This window comes from Balearica regulorum, chromosome 3 (genome assembly GCF_011004875.1).
Source record: "Balearica regulorum gibbericeps isolate bBalReg1 chromosome 3, bBalReg1.pri, whole genome shotgun sequence".
Lineage (NCBI taxonomy): Eukaryota > Metazoa > Chordata > Aves > Gruiformes > Gruidae > Balearica > Balearica regulorum.
In genome coordinates this window covers 37797686-37821727 of record NC_046186.1, presented here as the reverse complement: position 1 = coordinate 37821727, position 24042 = coordinate 37797686, and the positions used below count along the sequence as shown (strand labels likewise).

Sequence of the window (24042 nt, the reverse complement as noted above, 5' to 3'; positions counted from 1 at the left end):
ACCTCTTCATTATGTTGCAGAAAAAGTATATGTGGCAATACAAAGAATGTTTTATCCACAGAGAATGGGCCTCTCTCTGGTGTCAGTGCTGACTATCATGTGCTATCTGTACCCATGCTCCAAGCTGGGAAGATAAGATGCAAACCGGCTTTTAATTCAGAACTGCATAGCCACTTCTGGAATCTACTCACTGGTTCACTTTGGAGGCAGGATTTGTTAGCAAGTGGAAAAATTACTAGCCTGAAGGGACTGCACAGATGAACAGACTCCTGTTTAATTGCCTAAAATTATGGGGGGAGAGAGAGTGTGACTTTTTGACATGTTCAATTGTTGGGATTCTTAAATACTTGGGAAAGACATTGTTGAAGTGGGTGGAATGAGTAGACGGATGACTCACTGCAACAGGCAAAGACTTGGAAATGATTGCTGGCTTTATAGCATCTCAGAGAGCAGTATAATTCCAGTGCCATCTTCTCAAGGCCAATGAGTTGCATCAATAGCTGCCTCTCCTAACCTAGGAATCCTTCTGGATGAGGTTATGGTCATAAGTGAGAGAGGATCAAACATCAGGTGGAGCAGCTGCATCCTTATGCAAGGAATACATGTTGCATTCATATTCATGGCATGTAGGTGACTCTGACCGTATTACTTTGCCCACAGGATGAGATAAATACTCGTAAGGACTCTGTCTTCAGTGATTTTAAGACACAGAGAAAGGAAATCACTCAGCAGAGGCTAAGCTCTTATCATCCCGAGGCTGGTAGTAATCCAAAGCGTTCTTGGGCAAGGTGCTTAATGGGAGTAACAAAAAAGCAGCTGAATATAAGCCAATAATCTGGGCTCTGGCATCTGCAAAAGGAAAATAATAATAGTATATTTCCTTCTCCGAAGTCTTGATGACTGGCAGCCAGAACACACTATGTAGGACAGTAATTTAATACCATGTCATTTTTTCCCCAGATATGTTTTTGGGCAGAATTAACTCATGACATAACTATGAATCTTAACAGTGTCATACTGTCCATTTGAAGCAAATTCAGCCGTGAAGTCTGTAGTTTTTGCACAGGTTAACAGGACCATGGGAAAGCCTAGGCTTTAATTTGACTTGCAGATATATGTGAAATATACAATTTCTTGCCTTTTTTTTGGTGAGATTTTCAGTTAGTTATTTGAACTAGGCACTTTTTTCTTCCCCCTTCTTGTAATGCAAGAATGAGGACCAAGAATATATATCGTAGAAGACTTGGGAAAAAGATTTATAAAAGCTTATTTAACTGTGCTACTGATTTATCTCCTCTGAGGTGGCTCTTGACCAGCCCACCAACATATTCTCAGCACCTCAATCCCATTGCTCAACTGCAGATTGCAAACAAACCCAAACTATGGGGAAGATATAACTTAAATAAAAACTCCTCTATCAAGCTTCACCCATGTGATATATATATTATATGTGCCTGGCACAGTAGGAGTGAAAGAGAACTCAATTTATGATGGGAACACTGCTTTTAATTCAATAGCTTGGCACATTAATAAAGAATGATTAAATGTCAGTATTTGGAGAAACTCATGTTATTCTAGAAATGTAACATTCTATTTGAACTCCACTGAAGAGTAGCCCTTTAAATCTTGAAATCCGACTGCCATTTGCCTGGTGGGCTGCCTTATCTGATGGAACCAAGGCCAACTAAGGGTCTCCTTATTTGACCTTAATCTTCCTGTCAACCACCTACGGCTTCAACTCAAGATGCCAAGAATTTTCTTGGCATCTTTCCACAAAGTGCTGGGCCAGATTCTGTTTCTAGTTACAGCTGCGTAAACTCAGGATCTAATCCGTTCCTCAGCTCTTTCAATCTCGTTGTTTGGATCTCAGACCTGTTTCTCCCTCCCTATAGATCTGACATCTCTTCATTCCTTGGCTAGAATGACTTATAACTAACCCCTTTCCCCCCGCCCCCCCCCCCCCAGTGAAACGGCCATTGTTCTTCCCATGTCTTGTGTGTTTCTTTGGAAATTTTGCAGTGATCAACGTTTTCATGATGATTTTGTATAGCGGTCATCCAGTCTGAAAGATCTGAGTTTGGTGTGTTTGTAGAATGAATATTTCTTACACTCACAAATACATTTTAACAGCATACTTTTTTTTTACCGCTGCAATTGCAATTAAGGCTGGATGAATAGAGAAAAAATATTCAAACAAATATTTTTATGGTTGTTTCTTTCAAATGTCACTTTGTATTTAACCTCTATGAGCATTTGGCATGTTAAGTAAATGAACTTTAATAATCTGATTTGTTTTTCCATTTGCGTATGTGAATATTTGTTTTCGAAGAGGCTGTAGTATCATCCAGCCAGGTGAAGGAAAACATGCTACATGGCTTATTAGTATCTCAGTTAATCTTAAGAACTAGACTGTCAAATATTGAACACCCAAAGAACTCCTTGTTACCAATTAAAAATTAAGCATTTGCACAAAAAAAAAAAAATCACATAATGATATAAAAATATCTGGAATGAAGTAGATCAGTTTATGGACTAATCTTCTTAAGGTTATTCCAGAGGCAGAAAAACTGAAGCAAATCAATACGTCATTACAATGTACTTGTTCAGCTCTACCCTGAAATGATAAAGTTATTGCTGCTTTGTTTAGATTCAAGAATTTCTGTGATTCAGTGCTCTGAACTTTCTTTTAAAGGCTGTACCAGCTAATCCTCAAAAACTCCCATTGTGGAGACTGCTGAATTACTGAGTGAAGGAGGTTAGAAGCTAAGACACACTGGGTATCCAGGCACATCATCTGAGTAAATTCAACTTGTGGAGGATGGGGAAGAGGTGGGAAGGAGCTGACATTTGCAAGGTAAAGACCACTATGTTTTCACTTTGCAAGTTTAGGCTGACCTCCTGGCTCCGGGGAATCAATCTGGGGCAGCGTTGCTGAAGGTACAAATTAATAATAGAATCATGATGAGTTCATGCATTCAACCACAGACAAATCCATTGCTTTTAATTGCCTGCTCGCTTCTACAGATTTGGAAATTAGTGTTATATTAAAAGAGATGTCCTCTCTGCTCACCATGGGGTGCTGGTTTATGGGATTTAAACCTGTGTGTAAATTGATTCAACCCACATGTCAAATTAAGTTATGGTCTTTTACCAGTTGTGATCAGATCCTGAGGGCATACCCCAGTACCTCTGTGCTGCAGTTCTGGCTCAAGGACAGTCCTTCTTCCCTTTCATTTGGAAAATATTTTTTCACTATAGTAGAGTTATCATATCTTCACAAACTATTTGAGACAGAATTTTTGAAGGAAAGGTCAAAACGTACAGTTTCTGTTTCACAGCAGATTTCTATGGACAGGAATGTCTCTTATTGCCCTACTTCACTGTAATAGCAGAATGACTGGTAATCCTGATCCTCACTGTTGTCTTTCCAACATAAATGGTTTTGATGGAATCTCCAGGTTCAAGTGACACTACCTTAATTTTTATCACTTGAAAAAGTCAGGAATATTACAATAGTCAACAGTGAGTGTTTTTTCTTAGCAATGTGTTTGTTGGTTTCATATTTTTTCTCTTCTGCAAAAGCATTTTCTTTATATATAATAATTTATGAGCAATTCATTTAAACTCTACATCTACTTCTCTAGCAATTCTAACAGAATTGCTGTTAAAAAATGCCATGAAAGCTTGATTTTTCTCAATCCATAATTAAGAATAAGTTTTGAAAAATTGTGGGATTTATTTCCACTCCTGCCTAGGAATCTCTTCCCACCCTCTTGCAAACAGGAAATGCAGAAAGTAGGATTAGAGTTCATTTTAAGAAACCAGAGAGATAAATGTGGTTTTATTGATCCCTTGGTGCTCTGAGTCACAATATTTAAACAGGCTGCTGCCAAAAAAGTTAAATAAAAAAAAAATCTCTTTCCCTTCCATGTTTTCTAGCTTTATTACAAACCAGTCCAAGTGGCACACATGTAACTAGATATTGTAATACCTTATGAAACTAATAATTGCCATGCTGGGTCATAGTTATACATGAATGTCAGGCTACAGATGAAGGAAAAACAAACAGGTTTATGTCAAAGGAAGGTACTTCCCAATGTCAAAGAATTTAATTTCAAAACTACAATTTTTAATTAAATCATTGTAGAAAGTACAACCTATAGTATGTTAATTCTCTCTATAATAGGAAAATAGCATCCCCCCCCCCCCCCCCCCCCCCAAGTAGTACAACATAGTTATCTACCACATCATTATATTTTAAAATATCATGTTATCTTAGAAGGGCAATGGCCTCTTTAGGAGAGGTAACAGCAAAAACTTCTGAGGCAGTCAAAGCTAGACAGTTCACAGCAATGATAACCTGATAGTAATGAATAGTCCTTGATTTGCAGGCAGATGGTCTATGTGACCTACTAAATCTCTGTAAATTTTGTCATTCTTTTTTATGAGTTTTTTCTGCAGTCTTGGCTTAGTATCAGTGAGTTGGTGTGTTAGATTAGTTGTTCTTTGGACTGGTCTTAGCATATTTTATTTTTCAGCTGTAGAATAATTATTTAGCTAAATAAGCCAAAAATTTCCAAGTGAGGTGCTTAGAACTGATTTCTAAATATATTCTGAAATATTGATATAAGTGTCTCAAGCTTCTAAGGGGACACAGGATTCATATAGTGTGTGGAATCACTGAGGACTGAAAGAATTCATCAATTTTAAAAACTGTATTCATTCTAAATAGGAGAGACACTTTCAAAGAACCTTCATTCAATGAGCCTTAGATCCCTCAGTCACATGAACAATTTTGAAAATGTTGTCCTGGTTGTCTTTTGGACATGTGATAAAAGAATGACAAAGAATGAATTTTCTAACTGATTATTTAGAATCTGTACAGGAAAGATTGTTGACATTAGAGGCTTTCCCCCCAAAAACTGTGTTTAGTTTTGAATTTACTTAGAAATAAATATAAATATATTTGAAGTAAATTAAAAAAGGTGTGGGTACAAGACTGTGGAAAAATTGGTCCAAGACCCAACATGTCGAAATCAAAAAGATGGTCTGGAGTAGAATGTATATCCACTTTTTATTTTCTATATTATGAAAGGAAGCTAGCACTTCGGTTAGAGTTCACTTTAAAAAAATCACTTGATAACCTGAAATGCAGTTAGAATACTGCCCTTCTGCCTGCTAAACTGCAGAAGAGGGGTTTTATTTTGCAAAACACATCATAGACTGAAGGCAGCATTTTCATTGCATGCTTTTCTCCCTAAAGTAGTCTGAGACTCACACTGGGGTTGCAGGTAGTGTCCTTCTTGCAATCTGGGTTATTGCAGTTTCCCTAAATGGGATGTTTTTGGACAATTATTGTCATTTACACTGCTCTTTTTCTAATTAGGAAGTGATTAAGAACCCATTTTTTTCACTAAGATTTCTTTATTTAAAGCAGGGCAGGCTAAAATGAGATCACATCTCAGCAAGGATCTCGTACATCCGTATACTTTTTGATGCATGCAAAATATGCTTATCCCCCAAACTGCCACCAAACTAAATATTGGGAAAAAAGAATATTTCTACCCTTCATCATATTCTGCTTGCCCAGGATTTTGCATAGGATTTCCCACAGCTAGTGTTTGGTTTAAACTGCTACTGAAGAAAAGCAGAACCAGCAGTTTTTCAGAAATTCCTGGAGTCCGTTGTAATTCTACGTTGTTGTTAGATCTTGTGGTGAAAAAACTCCCAAGAGCTATGCTGGCTGGGTTTGAAGGCTTATTGCAGCTTCAGATTCTTGATGTGCTAAAGCAGGCTTTCAAATGGTTTGGGCACGTGGACAATACGTACAACTGGTGCTTCTGTGCCACCTCACTGAGGAGAAAGTGAGGGTCCACAAGTGTGCACTGCTCATTAAATTCCCTATCACATTCAATTAAGTATTTTGTCAAATAGTTCGAAGTATCCACCGAGTTTCCTTGGTAGATAACCCTACACATTGTGTATGTGTTTGACTAAATGCTTCTGCTGCTAACTAGTTGACATTTTAATTAAAGTCTACAAGGGGCTGGTCCTGATCAGCTAACTGTTCATGGGTTCAGGTTAAGAAGATCACACTGCTCTTGGGTAGAAATACTTGTGCAAAGAAGCAATCAATATCAGCAACACTTCCAAGTATAAAAAAAATAAAACCCTAGAATTTAAAGTAGTGCTTCAGGTGTGTGTTTGTGTTTTCCATGTCAGGAATGTTACTAAAGTCAGCTGCAGAATTTGGATGGGGTTTCATAAATTTTTCATATACTTTTCTTTCCCTTCCGTCCTACTCATCCTTCTTCTGCATATCCAAATATGGGAGATAATTTAGGATATTATATTACCTTGCTTTTTCAAAGTACTATGCAATATGGTAAAAGGAAAATTTAAGACTCTCCCTTTAGCCCATAATTTCAGTATTGTCCCCAATTGATTTAAACCCAGATCATAGTAAAAATGCAAACTAATACAATACTATATGATTTATGTCACTTTTCTGTTGACAGCTAGCTCTTCTTCCTCTCTCAGGCAAGTGTTGAAAGTGCTCATTTTAAGTCTTCAAGTAATTTAAATTGCTCCTGAATGCTTTCTTTAATGTTGGTTTTCGCTATAAAAAATTTTCTAAAAGTCCTTGCATATTATAAGCCATGTCTGATTGCAAAAGGGAAACAAAGAACTCAGAGCAGGGCCATTAGAAACAATAGAAGAAAAGAGGTCAAAATTTATGAAAGAAATAAATGAAGAAGAAAGATAAAGGAATGAAATACAGAATCATTATTTGCTTCTGACTGCTTCAACATTGCTAGATGATGAGACCTATGTATTTTTGTGACTCTTGCATTGACCCTTGTGTTGACTCTTCCACCTATGATTTCATCAAAATGATGAAATTATAGTGCTAGCCACAGGATATGATCAGCAAATGTAGTTTTACGTTTCTGCAGAACTGAGAGGATTTATACAATTTCTAATGTGTCCTCGGTGTCATGCTAATTCTACAGAATGGACGCTGTACAATCAGGAAAGCACGGGAAAATCTGATGTGCCTGGAAAAAACCCAGTGAATTAACACATCCTAACCTCAGCTGTGCAGCTATATTTACCCTGCAAATCACTGGCAGTAAATGGGAGGAATTTATTGTGTTTCTCCTCAAGTGCAAAAGCTTAGAATCAACACTTCAGAGAGAGAGGTTCAGATGGTTTTGCTCTCATGTGCCTTTCTAACACGAGGGAAGGCAAAGGGCAGAGTCACTCAGTGATTTTGCCCTGGGCAGGTCATGGGCTGGCAGACGTGCATGAAAAAAGGATATAGGTGGTAACTGAAGGCAGGCTGTGGGGAAGCGGAGTGCCTGCCCTGCTGATGTACATCCAGTCACAGAGATTTCCTTAAGCTGTCTTGATGCCAGTTCGGGAAACACCTTATCTGTTTTGGTAAGTTTGAAAGCAAGACCTTGCAGAAAAAGAATGTATAGTCATTACTAATTAAAAGAAATAATAAAAAGAAATGTTTTCACTACTAGAAATAGTTCATACCCATGTTTCAAATAAAAATTCTATCTTTTCAGGATGTGTTCTTGAATACATTTAGCACTTCAGCAGATAGAATGCCCCCTGGAACCAGTTTATATTACAAATTAATGTTCTTCTTATACTCACAAAAAAAATTGGAAACTTATCATACATACAAATGCATTAATCACAACATGTCACTGAGTAGGTTCAACAATTTTCTTCCTATCAGTTGCTCGTGGATTGTTGATTTTGAGTCCTCCCTATTCTCAATTATTTATTCTTGATGTATGATCAGTCACCTGAGTCATAGGGCATGTAATAATCAACCCTCTGATTAGATGACTGAAGTATATTTAGAAGTATTTTAGACAATAATGAAAGGCAAATATTTGGTGACAAGCAATGATTCAGATTATCAGCTGTAGAAACTAGTGTAACTCTGTTGCATAAAATGGCAGATAATATTCCAAGTTATTGCTATTCCTTTATAATCATGTAGTACCAAAGCCTTTCCTGCCAAAACCAAACCAAACAAAAAAAAAAAAAAAACAAACAAAAAACCCCCAAAACCAAACCCAAACAACCAAGTCGTCTTACCTAACTAGTTTCCTATACAAAACAAATTGTAGAAAATTATAAAATATGGATACAAAGCCTTTATGATTATGTGATTGTGATTTGTATTGGTGTTCAAGATTAGACATTCTCTTTCCAGTGTTATGAAAAAAAAATGGTGATGTGATTTATCTTCTAAGTGTTGGTGGGACAGATTGAGCACGTTCAGGTGTCTCGTAGGTTGATACGGTAACTATTTGGCATCTGCATTTTGCCATCAAAGGACATTTGTGCGTCATGCAGTAAAATGAATTTTGCTTTCCAGTTTATTACATTGACTGCAGTGGGAGTCTGAAGGGTCTAATTTCCATTTATCTGGCTAACTTTTATGAGTATGTTACATTTTCATTATTCTTGGAAGCAAGGACAAAGGCAGATTAGAAGGAAAGCACTTGCTAGCATGAATTATTATCAGGGTCTGCACCGCAAAACAGTTCTGCAGATTAAGTAGAAGATGGGCTGTTCTCTGCCTGAACACCACCTTTCTCAAATGACAACACACACTATGATTTTTAACATCCGTGCTTTCAAGGGTATTTGAGCTTCATATTTCCGAGGACATTCACAAGTTCTCAGATCTGACTATTCACAATGAAATAGTAAAAATCATGACTCTGAATTATGTGACATGTATGGAAAAGGAAAAAAACCCGCTGTGTGGGGACACAGAGCAGATGAGTCAAAAACCTTCTCCAATTAAGAGAAAATTATTTTATGTGTACAGGGTTGGAGGAAATGCCATAAAATTTTCACTGTCTCATTTGCTGTGTATAAATTGTATTAGCAGTTGAAGGTACATGATTGAATTTAAATCTGTGGATCTATAGCAATCACAGGCAGTGTTTTCATAGTGCTGCTAATTCAGCAGACTTAGCATTGTGTGTAGCAATTGCATTGCAACAAGATGAACCAGGAAATATGGTCCTGTAACTTCTTTCTAATTGAAGAGATATCACTGGAATGGTTTCCAAGATGAATTAAAAATTTTCCAAACAAAATATTTGTACTAGGACATTGTGAAATATGAAACAATAATTATATTGATAGGCAAATATTTCCTGTCTAATAAAATTGGCTCATGAGGCATTGAATTCCTTCTCTGAGAATTATCTTGGTTTGTATTCAGCACAGGGCACTGTGAAGGCTGCAGTGAGAGTCTGAAACAGGGCTTGAACTGGGAGGCAAGGCAGCTAAAATGAAAAACAGAAATAACCGTTCTTTTCAGCTTTGAGTGAACAGAGAAGTCCTAAACGGAGGATCTGTTGAAAAGTCTTCACAGGCCAGATGCTTCAGCAATAAGAGGGCAGGTTCACAGAAAATTTTCCATCCAGCCATCTGAAAACTACAGCTTATTCTGGGAGCAAATCCATCAGAAAAACTGAAGTTGCAGAGAGTTAGGATGCCTGAGCTTTCCAGGAATAATTCCTAAGAAAATTCAAGCAAGGTCACGTGAACCAAGATACTCAAGGAAATTCTAAGTTTGTTTTTCTTAGTGCAACTAATGATTCAGTTTCTCACACCCAGGAATATACACAAACATCAGTGAGAATTTTAATTTACCACAGCCCCAAAGAGAAACCCTGAGATGTATTGGAGGTTCAATATTTGGCTTTTGATAGTGATCAGTGCATCCATTGCAGCCAAGCCTTTGCTCACAGAAACATTGCTGCAGTTTGTTCAGAAATATCTCTACGAGCTCAGTCAAAAGGAACATCAGCTGTTTTTCAGAACAGCATGAATGATGAAAAATAGCTTAGATCAAACCTGTGCTGTGAATGAATTCAGTTACAGTGCCCCACATTGTATTAAAATATGACTTTCATCCACTGTGGGACAAACATGTTTGAGCAGTGTATGATTTTACACGCACATGAAGACACAACTAATGACTTCCAGCATAGAGATGTTGCAGAAGCTCAAGATGAAAATCATCATTTGAAGCTTTTTCCAATTTATAGCTTGTTCTTCTTACTTTTGCCTTGAAAAAAAGGGTGTGTTAATGCATACTTTTATACAATGAGTGAATTTGTCCACTATTAAGGAGATCAGAGCTATTGTTCCAAACTCAGCATGCCTGTTCCTCTATTCCTGCCATACCTAATTTAATATTTCATGATTTTGTGGGGGTTGGGGACTTCCATTTTTCCCCAGGTCCATGGCTGCCTGCACCCTCCTATTCTTAAATTGGAGTAAGGAAAGGTACAGTTCTGGACCACTGATATCAGAGAGAGTTTCAGCATTGACTTTGCGAGGTGAGAAATGAGAACCAGGTGAAATTTGGATGACAGACTGCTGAAGCCATGTATATCAGATGGATCATTCAGGCTGAGGAGAGGTCAGACAGGACACTAAACATCTTTTATCTTGTCTTATCTTTAGCTGAAAGTAGTTTCTATACAAGGACATTTTGCTGTATTTGTAAAGTGCTTTTTTCCCTCTAATTTTTTTACTGAAGATTTAGAAATTTGCAAATAATTCTTCTTTTTGGTTTATAGAGACACAAGATGCAAGGAGTGGATGAAAAGGAGTTGTCAGCTGCATCTCCACAGGATGCTGCTCTGGGAAACTGTGACTGGGATTAATTCTCCTCTTCTCCAGCATTGCAGCCACACAAGGACTTCAGAAGCTCCACGAGGCTACCAAACCTGTGGAGTACGCTGCACACTGCCTGGGATCCCGAGCAGTTACAGGTGGCTTCTTATGTATAAAAGACAGTCATGTAAAGCACTGTTACAACTGAACTATTAATCTGACCTCTTTTACTGGCGGTGAAATTTTCTTTTATTCGCTGGTCCATCAGGACATAACTTTTTAAAACACACTGAAAGGGGCCCTGATGTGGATATATTTGAGTTACAAAGAGCATGTGTTTTCCATTTTAAGAAATGTGAGTCTAAGCATTTAATTGAGAAGTAGGCACATCTGGTGTTTTTAACTAAATATATTGTAGTTGTTGTCACCCTTTCCAAGCAAAAATTTTAATTTTCATATAGTGACAAATTCCACAAATTACAAGCACAAGCCACGTCCACAGTACCTCATATTTGCTTTAATCCTGAATCCAAAAACATGCCATTAGGTTTTTTTCCTTGGGTCTATGTATCAAAAAAAAAAAAAAAAAAAAAGGAAGAAAGAAGTAACAGCACCAGAAGCATACTAAATGTTCTTGCTTTTTGCTTTTTGCAAGAATGGATTTTGAATATTTGAGATCAAAAAAGCCCAGAGCACATCTGTAAATGATAGCTCAGATCTCCTGAGGAAAATTGGTTCATTGGTCTTATTACCTCAACCCTGTGTGCCTGCCTGGAAACTAAATAAACAGATAGATTGCCAAGATGAAACATCAACATCCAGAGTCCAGAGTTTGACTTGGGATGCTGTAGACTTAGCTCCCAAACTAGGATGGGCTGCTAACCAAAGCTGATAAGACATCTTCCAGAATAAAATAGAGTAAAAGCTAAACTGCATAGCCCTTGCAGCTAAACAGACAAACCAGTGGTTTGTCTACTGTCCAACTGTTACTAAGAATAAAATAATAATAAAAAATAATGAAAAAATGCTAAGCAGTAACTTTTAATGATGCATCTTTTTATGTCACTATTCTCCATCTCCACCATTAAAACTAGTATCTCTAGTACAAAGTACGTTACCTAGAAGAGATAATCTATTTCATCCCATCAATAATCATCATAATTAGGTTATGTGAAATCCATAATGTACATCTATTACTTGAAAGAGAATAGGTCAAAGACTAAGGCATGGCTTTGCTCAGGGTAGAAAGCTTGACAAAGCTGCACTGTTTTCCACAACAGATACATCAGTTCCCAGTGTGACAAGTTCCCATCTTGTTTGTTAAAGCATACGCAGTATTTGACCTAAAGTCCTAGTTCATAAACAAACCACAAAATTTCATGGAGTTGATGGGGATGATACATCATCTGAAGTAAAGCAAGCTCCCTTTTATTTTTAGAACAAAACCAGCTTTATTTGAAAGAAATAGCACAGCATATTTCTTCTAATATTGGATAATCACCTATAGCTTTAAGATAAAATCAAATGGAGAGCACGTACCCCTGGGACAGAGATTTAGTTCCATGCTTCTATGAAACAGGGATTCAAGGAGTTTCCAGACATGGGACATCATTCTTACTAAAACTAAGGTGACTACTTGTCTTGAAACTATATACGATATATATATTAACTCTTAAAATGAAAGTAGTTACTGTTGTGTCCTGAGCTCTTACACGTTTTAAGGTAGTTATCTTACATTATCAGTCGATAATTTTAAGAAGTAAGAAATGCAAAAGAATGGATGTCACAATAATCAAATGATAGAGAATAAGAATCTGATCTGCATGCCAAAATAACAGCTTATTTCCAATGTGGCCAGCATGTTGGTTTAGTGAACTCAGTAAACTCAGATCATGAAGCTATGGAGTTACTGCTATGAAAATTGCTATGTCATGAATACCCCTCTGTCAGCCCAGGGTGGCTTTATGGGACCTGCCTGACAAGATGGTCATTAAATCCTAACAGGCAGCTACTGAGCATGAAACACCCTGGGGCAACAGGCTGGCCCAAGGCCTTGGCCATCAAGGGGGTTCAGGTCTGGAGCAGTAGTCAGTTTGTCAAAGGCTGACACAGAAGTCGAGTGTTAGGAGAAAAGGATATAAACAGAGTGAAGCCCCACAGAGATGATAAGTGTGTTTAATGAGGGGGAAGAGCGCAGGAGTCAGGTTTGGATCCAGGAGAAAGGCGCTCAGAGGGTGGTGTTTCAGGTGCTTTGAGCAGTCACCTGCTGAATCTGCGAGCATCCTGGAGGGGAGCTGGCCAGATGGTGTGAGTCCCGTGCTCTGTAAATTTTGTTCTTTGATCTTCTAAGTGCATTTTTCCAGCTGGAGAGAAGGAGTGTCACAACCTGTTTCTGAGATCCTGAATCGTGAGAGCTCTCCACGTGGCAGACATCCTATCACGAGGAGGGTGCCAGTGAGTCTTCTCCAACCTGTCTCCCTGCCTCGAGGTCAGACACTGAAGAACTTCAGCTGAGAAGTGTGGGATAAAGCAGAGATGTGACTGTAAGTGTAGCCATTGAGAACAGCCCATTGGCAAAGATCTGTCTAATCCTTCCAGAGCTCCGGAGTGCTGTGAAGGCAGGTAAGAAGGAGACAATGATTAGTGTAAAGTTCAGACTTTTCTGCCTGTGCTTCTGACCCATTTGGATTTGCTTTGCTTCGCTCCACCGCAACATGCAATACAGCACTTACAGCTCTGTCAGCAGTAGCTGGCCAGTCTTGCATGCCAGGAGGAGAGACCCTCCCATGCATTTGTGACCTCCGGGCTTGATTATTATCTGCAGGAATGAGATGACTAATCTGAAAAATGCTCAGCTGGTTTGTAATTCAGCAGATGAACAAGACAGGCTGCTGAGAAGACAGCACCCATACACCCCGCTCTCTGGAGATGGGTCCGTGTCAAAGACAGAGCTAGACTGAAGTTTTCAGTACCCTGCACTAAAGCCCAAGTGACTTAGGCCATTAACTATTCTTCTACATTGGCTAATATTTCACCTGAAGGGGGAAATATTACCCTCAGCAGTGAGATTTTCTGGCATGAAGGGCAGGGATTCCTCCTCGGTTGGTCTGTGTTTTTGGGTGTTAATCTGTAAAGAGCCAGAATTACTGTAGACCTCATCATTTTTACAGCAAAGTGCAGTTTATGCTCCTCCAATCTACTCTGCTTGCAGTATCAAACAGACAAAAAATCACAAAATCATTTCAAAGCTGGTGAATGTGAGGAAAAAGAGTCTTTATACTCTCAGTGGTGGTCAAATGTGGCCTAAAGTCTGGTCCTAGAGAAGGTGCAGTTGGGTCCATCTGTATCCACACTAGCAAATAGCTGTTTCCTGATTTACTCCCAGGATACACTCTGGAGTGAGCTAGCTATTTCCTTCCAAAAGGAGACCTAGAAACAGTTGACATGATAATTTGTTCCAGGGTCTGTTCCTGGATGCAGCCCACGCCAAGACTGACTCCTTCCATCTAGGACATTCCTCCCACATTATCCCATGTGGTAATGCAGCACATATCCTTGGTGTCATGCTATGAAAAACACAGCTGTGCCAGACTGCATGCAGCACAACCCTCACATTATTTTAGGCATTGTGAACTGAAAAATGATGACAAATAGTTAGTCTGTCCTTGACATAAAGGAAACCCCATAGGAGGGGGATGCCTTTAACTTACAGCCACAGCCATTGCCTCCTGGGGAGCATGATGAGGTCACTGCTGGCTGTCCTGTGGTGCCTATAAATGCTGAGATTTCTCAGTCACTAACATGGGAGAGATCCTGTGAGACCACTTGTGAGACCACCATGTCAGGTGAAAAAGATCTTTGTCTGTTGGTAAGACTTGACTTGTTTGGTATATGGAAAGAGGAGACACCTCTTCTCTTCAAGGACACAGATGGTAAAAAGTAACAACAAAATAAGAAAGCATCAGCCAGAAAAATATAATGGCAATGCTTTCTAGAATTAATCACAGAAAAGTTGTTTTCCATAAAAATCTCCTGATGGATTCTTTCACATATTTGGTGGGACAGAGGCATATAATATTCTATAATATTCTATCATCAATAATCCACTTTCTTTCATAAACAAGCCAGCACATACTGCCTCCTCATCACTATCCAGCTGAGGATCATGTGTAACTGGTTTTCGGAAATGTAAAATAAGCTCAATAAGCATTTTTTTCCTGAAAACTATGTGCCATAGTCCCAAGACTGAGTAGTTTGGGGAAAACTGGTGGGTGTTTATAGCAGTAAAATAACATCTTGCAATTAAATTTCAAGATCTAATTCCCAAAGAGATACAAACTCCATATCTATGTACATACATATGTACATATTTAGGGATTGCTTTACTCACCAGAGAAACAGAGGCAGTTGGGAGGCTGCAACATGACAGCTGCTCAGTAGCTGATACTCCCACATTTTACAACAGGGGTGAAGAACAATAACATCCTGAAGAAGCATTAAAATTCTATTTTTATCAGAAGTCTTTGGAAAGCGTAGCACCTCTCTTGTATGCTGTCAGTGACCACTGGTAGCTCACCTGGCATAGAGGATTTTAGCAAGCAGGTAAGTATTGATGGTAACACCATCATTTTCCATGATTTTTTCTTGGGTTATTTCTCTTCTGACTACAGATGTGTCCTTTTTGCTTGCAGGTTGTGGCAGTCAGTTTCACACCCACTAATCTCTGAATTTCAGTACACATTCTTATACTGGTTTTGAACACACGATAAATAACTTTCCATGTTACTGTCCTGGAGATCAATGATGTGATAGTTTACCATAGGTTGTGTGATTGCTGCAGGACAGAGAAGTATGTGGAATTCAAGTGAGAACAACTATATACTCAGTGAAACGTTTCATAATAGCATAAAAAATATTCTTTGACCATACAGTTTAGTTTCTTGGCAATATTCGTCCTGGCAATGAAATCACCTCCAGTACAGTTTGCAATGATTATTTCAATACTTTTCCAGCTGACATCAGCCAGGACTGTACCTCTGTAGTGACACCAAGGCTGGCCTATTTATGTAACTATGCTCGGGGAACACTGCTATATGCAAGTCCATCCACACTTCATTGAAAACACTTTTTTTCCTTATTTAGTGTCAGAGTTATATGTTTTAGATTATAAATTCAGACTTGCATAGTTACTAGACTCACATGGCAGAATGCACAGGCCAGGCGCAGTTTGCAAACTTCATTAACATGTATTTAGTTTTTGGATGTCCTAGTTTTAAAATATTGGCAAAAGTACAGGCAACACTATCAAAGCCCTAAAGGTTAGAAAATGAAGCCAAACGAATGAAGGATGGTTACCCAACCAACAGATACTTAGGGAATATGTCGGCTCACAAAGAAGACAAATGAAACATTTTGTAGTTTCCCACAAGCTGAACTGATTTTCACCGCAGTCGTTGTGCTAACCACTTACCCTGAGATGCAAAAACTGAGCTACACCTCTGCATGTATAAATAAAGGCACATTTTGAATTTAGAAGATGAGGATAAAGGTCAAAGCAATAGAAAAGGGTCAAAGTAAAAAAAAGAAAAAAATTATGGAAGAAGGAGGAGGAAAGACAAGGGTTATAATTGTATCAAGTAGCCACACAGTGAGGCGTATAATCATCTTAATGCTAATGAATACAAAGCATAAAAATTACATACTGCCATTTTTTTCTACGGCTGCAGTGAGGTAACTGAGAAGTGAGGAAACTTGCATACACAGCTGCTTTCAGAGCACTGAGGAAGGAAGCTAGGTAGATTTCTGGGAATGCTGGAACAGAGTGCTTATAATAATGTGTTTCCTAAAGATAGACTTTATTTTGCTTTTGGAAACTAACCCAAATTCCTCTAAAGCAGACATTTTTTTTTGTTAAAGAAAAAGGTTTGAACAGCAAGAACTTGAGGATAATATGAAAAAACTTAATGTAGCAGGTGTATATTTTAGTATATGAGTTATTAAATTTTCCTACATTTGATTTTCACATGGCGTGAGCACTGTTGTATGTAGCCATTACTTGCATGTTTTCCTTGCTTCTACTTATTCATTGTAGTATTCTGCAAGGAAGATTTATGACAAGTCACACTATGGGGATGACTGGCTAAGGCATCAAAAGCAATCTTGCCTTAAGCTTATTTTTATATTGCATAAGATTTGAATCATACCAAATGTTTGTCCTTATAATGCAATCCTTGTTCTTACTAAATTGCCATTGACTGGTGCTGTGAATGGCCAATTTGGGATCACACTTGCCTTCATTAGTGCCAAGAGCAAGCTTGTCATCAAAGAAAGTTGATTCAGATCCTCAGATAAAAGGTATTAATATACCTATGCATACATTGCCTTTGGTTCTAGGATAGACTTGATGATAGAAATTCTGTTTGGATGCAAAGGCTTTGGAAGCAAACACAAAAGTAGATAAAATTGTTTGATTGCCACTGGTCAGTGTGAAATGATGTTTCTGAGAAAAAATCCTGAATATTGTGATACTGCTAATACGAATGTGGCAGTAATACAGTCTGGGGGCTATTTAAGGAGAAAGAAAAATGGTTTCATTGTTTACTGAAAAAGCCTAAAAAATGACCAAGTAAAGGACTGTTTTTACCATCTTCTTGCAGGAATTTTGCATCAGAGGACTGTGTAGTAGTTATTCATGCCATAATGTCTCAGTCTGGATTGCAGAATCAAGTATGTGACTTAAAAAAAAAAGTTACCTTATGTTTAAAACCACTAGGTTTAGCCCTACAGATATTTTTCCTTGGGTCAGGGGGAGAGGAGCTTATTTACGAGTTAGTCGTCTGTTCTAGATACCTGCAGCAAATTTGTTTATCTCCTCATTATGAACTTTTGAGCTTTGTCAAGAAAAAATATGGAGTACCAGAAATTTATGCTTTACAAGTGAGAGCTGTATTTATATGGTATGAATCCACAGGTTTTGGTGTCTTTCTTGCTTTAGAGTGGTGAAATATTTTAATGAAGACTATTTATTGTAATCTTGCATTATGAGTTTCTGGGGTTGGTGCAATGAACAGTAATGTCATGCCTTTTTAATATACTATTCTTTTACTCCTCTCTCCTTATGCAAATTTGTGAATAAATATACATTTCAAATTATTTATGGAACTGGTAAGTTTCTATAAATATGCAGAACTCCCTTATATAAATGGGCAGAGTAAAGGAAAAGATCATAGGAAATAGAGTTGGCAGAGGTTTGAGGAGGTTATGTAGTCTACATTCAGCCTCAAGAATTCAACTCTGCCTTTGCCACCCCTGGCAAACATTTGTCTAACCCCCCCTTAGAAGCTCCCAATGACAGAGATTTCAGAATCACCCAAGGCAATCTATTCCCACGCCTAGTGATTCTTAAGATGAGAAGGTTTTCCTGATATCCAACCTGTATTTCTCTAGCTGTAATTCAAGTGTATTTCTTCTTGACGTCTCTCCAAGGACATGAAGAATGGATTATTCCTTTGCTCTTTGTGACAGCCCATTCTGTACTTAAAGACTGTTATCAGGTCTTCCTTCAGGCTTCTCTTCTGCTGACTAAACAAACCCAATTCATTTTCAGTTACGGCTTTACGTTACTTAGCTGTCTGTGAGGTGTAATGTGGAAGGAGCATTTGCAAAGAACACAGAGCTAGGACAGTTAAAGAAAAGTTTCAGAAGACACACGCAAAGAGTGTTTAGCTCTGCATTTTATGTGCTTCTGTCCCATCTATTTCCTAAATTTAAATTTAGAGCCTTGTCTCACACTTGTTTACAAGGCTTTTGCTAATTGCCACTCCAGTCCAGATCTCAGTACAGATTCCAATGGCCTGTATAGCCAAGGGAGTATTTTATTCAAGAGTTTTAATTGAGGTCAGTGATTACAAATAGTCAGTTAAAACTGACAGAACTGCCTGAAAGAAAAGAACAGTGGCTTAGCATTGTACTATGGCTGAAAGGGAAGATACTATATTTGGACTTCATAGGAAGTTGTTCCCTGACAAAATCAGATAGTTCTTTCCATTAATATACTATTCCCCTCACCTTCCCCCCCCCCCCCCCCCCCCCCTTTTTCCTGAAAGGAATTAGGGCATTTGTAACAAAACTGACAAAGACATTTAATTTGAAAAGAATAAGTGATTAAGCTTGTATCTATTCCTAAAATGTCTCTCATACTTAATGAAGATCTCAAAAATTGCTCTAATCCTATCTAGTATAAAGACTTGCATCTGTGTTATTGGCAAAACTTAATGTTACCAATACTGCTTATATTCCTTATGATTTGTAGCATTTAAAGTTATCTGGTTTTTGTATCAAAGAAAATATTAGCTACCCACTTTCTCACTACTGTCCAAATGCTGTGCTTTCAGCTATATTTTTCTTTTTTTTTCCCAAGGTGTACAACTAAGGGCTTATGCAGTTGTCTTTGTTAAGTGACAAAACGATTGTGTCATGATATGCTATTTTTGCTGTGGTCAGCATAAAAATGACAGGCAGAGTGATAAATCAATAAGGCTCCAAGAAGAATAATCTGGAAAATTTATTAACATGGACTCACAGAAAAAAATATTTGAAGATGGTTTATATAAGACCATGTTGAATAATCTATATAGACAAATAAGGAACTGGTTTGGCAGTCAGTAGTAGATCCAGGGATGAGAATAAACAAATCATAAAATTATGTGACTTGTCCACCTTGATGGTACAGAAAAAAAAAAAAAGGCAGAGTGGTAGGAGTAAGGAAATGGTCTTACTCTTGTGTTTTGCATCAATGAGAAAGAGGCAGAGTAATTCTGTCTCCAGATTTGGTACTGGATTTGAAAGAAGAGTCTAAAAAATGGGAGCAGGACTGGAAAATACTACAGTGTACGGTCTCTTTTAATTTCAGAAAGATTTGGAAGTGACTTGACTGGTGCATAAGCATGTTTGGAAAATAGAAAACATTTTAAAAAGTTCTTTAGAAGAAAAAGCCATAACAAGGATGATTTCAAGCCAAAGGCAGACAAATTCAAACAGAAAATGAGGCACGTGCCTCATTCTACCTCAGAAGTGAGGTAGAAGCAACTGAGATTAGCTAATAAGAGAAATGATAGGCTTTCTATCTCTTTATGTCTTCAGATGAAGACAAACTGCCTTCCTGTGAGATGTTTTTTGGCAGAGTATGAGTAACTAGGCTCTGCTGGGGGACAGTGGGGTGACATGAGTGGTCTTGCAGCATATGGACAGTGAAAGCAGATCACAGATCCCTGTGGCTTCTCTTTATGAGAGTCAGAGCTCTTGGCAGTGAGCTTAAAACTCTGAATGATGAAGGACATCACTAGTAAGTTTTCTATTCAGATCCATCATCTTGTTACTCTCTTCTACAAAAGTGGCAAGTAGATCTTTATCCTTACGCCAGGTGCTGGGTGTCAGCAGCTTGCCTTTCGCCTTGCTCATACAACCGCAGTTTTGAATTCCTCCATTATTTTGTGAACTGCCTTGCTGAGTACTGGAAATGTGCTAGCAACAAGGTTTTGGACAGAAGAGTGTTCAGTGAGAGATGAGCTGTTTCTCCAAGTGCAGCTCTCAGGCTCAGAGCAATTTGCTGTATATTTCCGTGCACTCAAAGCATGGTGGGTCAGCTTGTGTCACCCCCCAGATTTCTCCCCGGCTTCCAGTGGAAGGAATGAAGAACCACTTCAAAGGGCCACTGCTTTGTATAAAGACGTCTTTTTTCCACTGTGTCAAGTCCCCTGGGCCAAACTGTGTGCTGCTCCTCTTCCACAAAGAAGAACCACTAGCCAAGTGGCAGAGAGCAAGGAACTGAGATCCCAACTTTGTCCCCACTCTGGGCAGATGCTTTAGAAAACTAGCTTGGGAGCCATCAAGGATATAAATGTTTGTGACGCTAAAATAGCAAGTACATGGAATGCAAATCTGCCTTTGCATTGCATATTCTGCATTATCCCTACTTGTAGCATTTCCTCTCTTACTTTGGGGTTTGTTTTTTTTTTCTTAGCAGGATACCTTTATTTTGGGCATTGCCAACACAGATGATTCTGTGTGCTGAACTCCACACTTTTCATCTCGGACTTTCCTTGATGCCTAACAGCAGCCAAAGGAGACCAGTTCACATCTCTGCTCCTGGGTAGCCTTGCCCAGGGAAGGGAAGCATAACAAGATGCACACTTCTCTTGCTGAAGAAACTTGTCAGGATAAGATGTAGCAGAACTTGACTTCACCTTGTCCATGCCAATCCCAGAAATTTTCACTGTATGTTGGGGATGTCTAGAAGATTTATTTGAGAGAAGAAGCCAGCACATACTGGAGTCTTCTTTTACCCCCTGTTGACAAGAACTGCTCTCTTTCATCAGAGACCTCCAGCCATGCAAAGGCTGGAGTGTCCCTTGGGCAAACAAGGTGCCAATCCTCTGATGGGATGTTCCCTGTCAGGGCTAGGAGGGTGCTCATGATGTGTGTTTGAGCCACATAGATCAGTGATGGGCTTTTTCATTGCTCAATACTCTCTCATTTCTATGCTGTAGCTGTGTATCACACTACAGAAGTTCAGTTCAGGCCACCCTTGCCCTGGACACAGAGACCTGCTGCATCTGAGTCCTTCCCTCTGGGGAACTGCTAAGTCGCACATTCAAGGGGGTGCTGTGGGGAAGGAGATGGAGTAGCCAGATCCACATGCACTCCTGCCCTCTTGGCTGGCCAGGGCAGATCAGCCAGAGGACATATCCTGGACAGGAACAGCAGTTCCTCACACAAATGATCCCTGTGGAGACCATTTCTGCAAGGGATATAAAGCACCTGTTCATCAGCCTTTATTCATCTTGTGGAGTCTGTTTCTTGTTTACTGTTACCATTTTCTTTTCCCAGTTCCAACTAAACTATGTTTTTAGATCTTCATATTAGTTTTTTAATAAGCAACACCTAAAAATAATTATTAGTAGTACCCTCTCCTGTTTCTGCTTTGTCTTCCAACCCACCCTGCCCCTGCCACTAGCTTTAGTTTCTGGTTTTAATTCTGTTTTGCTTTGCAGGAGAAATGAAAGACTGTTTACTGATCCTGTCCCCACCCTTTCCTTTCATGTCACAGCTGGTCCTTGAAATATGATGGAATAACAGTTCTGCATGTTGTCTTCCCTGCCTCCTCCCTCCGGTCTATTAGAAATGAATTTTGGTATTGTTGAAAGATCTGAGATGAAACTGCCAACTCAGAATGTCTCAAACAGACCCTATTGAAAGAAAATGGATCTAATAACTTATACAATTATAGTAGCTATTTAATTCTCTATTTTAAAAGTGAACAAGGGGTGAAGGAAGGTTTGGATCATCATGGATGGACCCAGTATGTGCTTCGTTCTGTTGAGCATCCTGATACTTTCATGGACTATGTTGAGTAACTTCCATTTTTTATCCATCTGGAATACTGACAGCAAACATGGAGATGGGAATGGACATCTAAGAGAAGAAACCTTTTGTACTAGGCAGGAGGGATTCCAATACTTCTCTTTTGTTTTGGACATTGGAAGTGGAAGCTGAAGAATAAGCCACTGGGAGAGTGGGAGTAACAGAGCAATGTTAACAGTTAAAGATGCTTTATTTTCAAGTTAAGCAGAAAGTGCAAGACACGGAGATACAGCTACTAAACAGATGAGATATGGTGAATACACAGTAGAGATGTTATTACAATCATCTTCAATGTTACACTTTTTCCATGTGCAATGTTTACTGAGTGGAATTTAAAGAATCACGCAAGCAGCTAAACAAACAGATTTTTGGCATCATTTCATAAAAGAAAGGAGGCTGAAGATTAACAAAACAAAAAAGAAAAAGACAAAGCCACCCCTTTATATTGCATGAAATTCAAGTGGAACACTGGTTAACAGTTAACCTAGTCATGCCTAGAAGTGATTTGTAAATTGACCAAAGACATATACGACCCTAGTTTTTATTGCAAAAGTTGTCTGAAAAACAAATGGTGATTACATTTATGTCCCAGTCTTGCAATGGAAGCTAGTATAATGATGCCCAGTCCTTTGGGGAAGGCTATTTGAAGTTGATACATGGTTGCACGGTTTTGGTACTTTAGCTGAAGAACTAGTGCAAACATTATGCCTGTCCAGTAGGAGTGTGTCTAAAAGCTGTCTTCCGTGTACGTAAATTTAATCTGATGTCATTTTGGGGAGGAAAATGTCGCCTTGGCACACAGTAAGGGCATAATTATCAGGACAGCCTTGTTTCATGGATAAATAAGAATTTAAAAATGAAATGAAATATTGTTCTTTAAATTGTTTAATTATAGTTCCAAATATTTATACCTGTTTAGCACTGTGAATCCCAACATTACATTAGCAAGTGAAAAGCTGAACCTGAGATCATCTACTATTGTGCTCATCAACTCATCTAGAGTTATTGTGTGTAAGGAGAAGCTGTTGTGATTTCAAACTCCTCTGTCTTCTAAAAAATTCTAGCTTAATTCTTCACCAAATTCATGCAGCACTGCAAATTTTCATGTACAACTCAGAGAAAACAAAAGAAAAAAAATCTTATTCGGAAAGCCACATAGTTCTACAACTTTCCAGAAATGCTTTTCTGCAAGCTGAATTAAATGACTCACAAGGAGAGATCCTGTGGGAAACTCAAGGCAACAGAAGCTAGGAAAACTTGTCCACTTTTTTTTTTTTTAAACATCTCAGTCTGTTCTAGCACATGGCAGACTAGTCTGCTTCACGTATGTCTCTCATTGTGATTTGCAGTCAGAGTTTTTCTTCCCCAGATGTTTTGTAGCATTCGTTGGAATATTTGGCAGGAACTTTCTAGATTTAACCAACCCCAATGGAGGAAAGGGTGAGAAGATTCTGCTTGTGGCTTGATCGTGGCATTATTTCCCCTCCCAGGCACTGTTTGTGTTTACAAATACATATAAGCATAACATGGGCTTGTGTAAATACATAGGAAGGTTCTGTCATTGCTAGAGTGATTTTGTAGCAAAAACACATGATGGCAAAATGCAACAAAACCAGTGCTGTCAAAGGTCATTAATTGGCTGCTATTACTGAAGTGAACAGGAGGCGGTGTAGCTGGATAGAATCCATGGCTCAATTAATGAATTAAACTCATCTCAGGGTCTTCAGGCCTGGGTTTTGGTTTTCTTTTGTAAGGGATGAAGAGCTATCACTTTATCTATATTAAAATGATTTTTAGAAGTTCAGATTAAGTTCAAATGGTGACTCAAGACAATGTTCCAAAACAAGTCAATGCTTAAGATAGCAAACTTGCTATGCTATATTATATGCTTCAGTCATAGTGTAAAACTTGACTGGATAAATAAGCTTTTAGTTTGAGTTCGCTGTGTTT

General features: G+C 38.5%; 1 long non-coding RNA gene across 1 annotated transcript; it reads left to right on the top strand.

The window, feature by feature from the left end:
• Nucleotides 1-11941: 11941 nt before the first annotated feature.
• On the top strand, nt 11942-23131 carry LOC142600953 (uncharacterized). The gene is made up of 3 exons (XR_012834455.1): nt 11942-13293; nt 17328-17397; nt 20693-23131. It is a non-coding gene; the product is annotated as an uncharacterized LOC142600953 (long non-coding RNA).
• The last annotated feature ends 911 nt before the right edge of the window (nt 23132-24042 follow it).